Source organism: Dasypus novemcinctus, chromosome 22 (assembly GCF_030445035.2).
Source record: "Dasypus novemcinctus isolate mDasNov1 chromosome 22, mDasNov1.1.hap2, whole genome shotgun sequence".
NCBI classification, from domain to species: domain Eukaryota; kingdom Metazoa; phylum Chordata; class Mammalia; order Cingulata; family Dasypodidae; genus Dasypus; species Dasypus novemcinctus.
The window spans coordinates 19329192-19332791 of record NC_080694.1 but is presented as its reverse complement, the minus strand read 5'-3'; positions in this window follow the sequence as shown (position 1 = coordinate 19332791).

Below are 3600 nucleotides of genomic sequence, written 5' to 3'. Positions count from 1 at the left end.
GGACAGATTGCTCTGGCATCCAGTGCCTTGCCAGTGGGCTCTACTTTGGAATTAGTACTCTTGATTGTGATGAAGTGGGACTAAGTGACCTCTCTATGCATACCTCTTCTGGAATTTTTACTGAACCTGTGTTTGGCAGTGTGGTTGGTGTATGCTCAGGAAACTTTGGACTATCTATGTGCCAACAGGGCTCTAAGCCTCAGGAGAGTTGCAACACCTACTCTCCAGATCATTGGAATTACTCAGGTCAGATAACAGGGAGGTGAGGATGGTCAACCACCTCACCAGGGAACTGAGAGAGTCTACAGCTGCAAGCAGGAGAATTCCATCTATCAGCCATTTGACATCTAAACCCCTTCTTGATTTAGAGGTGGAGTGGACATCACCATTCCAGTTTCTTCAGGATGGAGGAATAAAATATGGATTAGAGTGGACTTACTATTATTCTACAATAGAAATATTGTGATTTTTGCAATGTCAGAAATTATATCATTGATGTGGAGACAGTAGCCATGGGAGTTGCTGAAGGCAGGGAGAGGGAAAGAGAGGTGTGATGTTAGGGTATTTTCTGGAATACAAGTTGTCCTCAATGGTATTGCAGATACAGATGGAGGACACTATATATCCTACTATAACACACTTAATGGACTGGGAGAGAGGGTAAACTACAACATAAGCTATTATCCATGCTGTGTAGCAATGCTCCAAAAGTAACTCATCAAATGCCATGAATGTATCACACTAATGAAAGAAGTTGTTGATGTGGAAGGAGTGGGGGTAGTGGGGAGTTGGGTATATGGGAACCTCATATTTTTTAATGTATCATTTTGTGCCATCCATGTATCTTTAAAAAAAGATAATAAAAATTTTCAAATTAAAAAAAATGTTGTATTTATTCAAATGCCTTTCTGCATCAATTTAGAGGATCATATCATTTTTTTCTTCAATTTATTAATGTGGTTTAGCATACTGATTTTCTTGTGTTGCATACTTGGTTTAAAACTCACCTGTCTGTGGTGTATCATTTTCATATTGCTTTTGGATTCTGTTTGCAAATATTTTATTGAGGATTTTTGCATCTATATTCATTAGAGTTATTTGTCTGGAAATTCTTTTTTTTGTAGTATCTTTATCTGGTTTTAGTATTAGGGTGACTTTGGCTTCATAAAATGAGGGTTTGTTTTTGTTATTTCCCCTTGAATTTTTTAAAATAGTCCTGAACAAGATTTGTATTAGGTCTTCTTTGAATGATTGGTAGAATTCAACTGTGAAACCATCTGTTTCTGTGCCTTTAATCTTTGCAAGGTTTCTGATGACTGTTTCACTCTCTTCACTTGTGATTGGTTTGTTGAGATCTCTTATTATAGGGTCCAGTTAATTTGTTCATGTTTTTAAGTAATTTGCTCATCTTGTTAACAATATCTATTTTTGTGTATGTATAAATTTGTTCAGAGTATCATCATATGATTGCTTTTATCTCTTTGGGGTCAGTGGTGATGCTCCCCTACCATTTATAATTTTATTTGTATTTTCTCTCTTTTTTGTCATTCTATTTCATTGATCTCTATGTTCCAACTATTGTTTTCATTGATTCTTTCCACTGACTTTTGGCTGCAATTTCATTTATTTCTGCTCTGATCTTTAATATTTCTGTCCTTCAGCTTTGTGTGGGATTAGTTTGCTATTCTTTTTAAGTTCCTCCAGCAGTACACCTAGATCTTCAATTTTAGCTCCTCTTTTTTTATGTAAAAATAGAGGGCTATAAACTTCACCCTCAGCACTGCTCTTGCAGTTTCCCATGTGTTTTGATATGTTGTATTCTCATTTTCATTCATCTTTAGATATTTATGGAATTCTCTTGTAATTTCTTCTTCGACCCACAGATTATTTAAAAATGTTTTGTTTAATCTCCATACATTTTTGCATTTTCCATTTTTCCTTCCATTAATGATTTCCAGCTTCATTCTGTTATGATCAGATAAAGTGTTTTGTATAATTTCAATTTTTAAAACTGTCTATCCTGGAGAAAGTTCTATGCCTACACCGCTATTTTGGGGTGTAATGTGCTGTAATTATCTGTTAGATCTGTTTCATTTACATATTATTCAAGCTCTCTGCTTATTTACCATCTGTCCATATGTTCCATTCAATATTGATAGTGTTTTATTTAAGTTTCCAACTATTATTTCAGACATATCTATTTCTCCTTTCACTTTTGTGAATGTGTACATCATGTATCATGGGGCACCCAGGTTAGGTACATAAGTATATATTATTGTTTTTTCTTGAGGAATTGCCCCACTTATTAATATATAATGACCGTCTTCATCCCTTATAATAGTTTTGCATTTAAAATTGATTTTGTCTGATATTAGCATTGCTACTCCAACACTTTTTAAGTTACTATTTGCATGGAATTTTTTTCTGATCCTTCCTTCTGTCTGAGGTGAGTCTCTTGTAGATAAAATATGGATGGCTCATATTTAGTTATCCATTCTATTAGTCTACAAATTTTTGATTGGCAAGTTTAAGCCATTAATATTCAATGTTATTACCTTAAAAGCTTTACTTACTTCCTCCAGTTTTTTCCCTTTGGTTTTCCACTGTCATTACTTACATTCTTTTCAACCTTTAATTTACCCTTTCTAATAAACTCCAATTATACTTTCTTCTCCAAATCTCTCTCCCTTGTTTTTTCCTTTCATTTAAGGCTGAAGCAATCCTTTTAGAATCTCTTGTAATTACCATCTTTGGTAACATACTCTCAGTTTTTGTTTCTCTGTAAAGACTTTAAACTCAACCTCATTTTTGAAGGACAGTTCTTCCAGATACAGAATTCTTGGCTAGCAGTTTTTCTCTTTCAGTACCTTAAATACATCATATCACTTTCTTCTTGCTTACATGGTTTCTGATGATGTCCACACTTAAACTTACTGATTTCACCTTTATGTGATGCTTTACTTTTGTCTTGCTTCTTTCAGAATCCTCTCTTTATCCATGATAGTTGTCATTCTATATAGTAGGAATCCTTCAGTAGGTTTAGTGGGACTTACTGTGTTTGTGGAACATTGTCCTTCTTGGATATTGATATTTATGTCTTACTTAAAGTTTGACAAGTTTTCAGTCATTATTTCCTCAAATATTCTTTCTGCCTCTTATCCATTCTATTCTCCTTCTGCAACACTTATAACAAATATGTTTGTGCATTTCACATTGTCACTCATTCCCCGGAGACCCTTTTCCATTTTTTTCCCATTCTTTTCTCTTTCTGTTCTCCTATTTTACCCAGTTCAGATGCTCTTTCTTCAAAATCACCAATTCTGTCCTCCATAGGTTCAATTATGCTGTGTGCCCCTACATTATTTTTAATCTCTTCTATACTGTCTTTTATTCCCATAATGTCTGTTACTTTTCTTTGCAGGCATTCAAATTGTTCTTTATACTAACCCAATGTCTTCTTAATATCTTTTAACTCTTTAATCATATTTTCCTTCAATTCTTTGAATTGCTTTAGGAGATTTGTATTATTGTCATTGATTAGAGGTGTGTCAAATCTTTTATCTCTTCAGGATATTTGGTTTATTTCTTTGGATGGGCCAT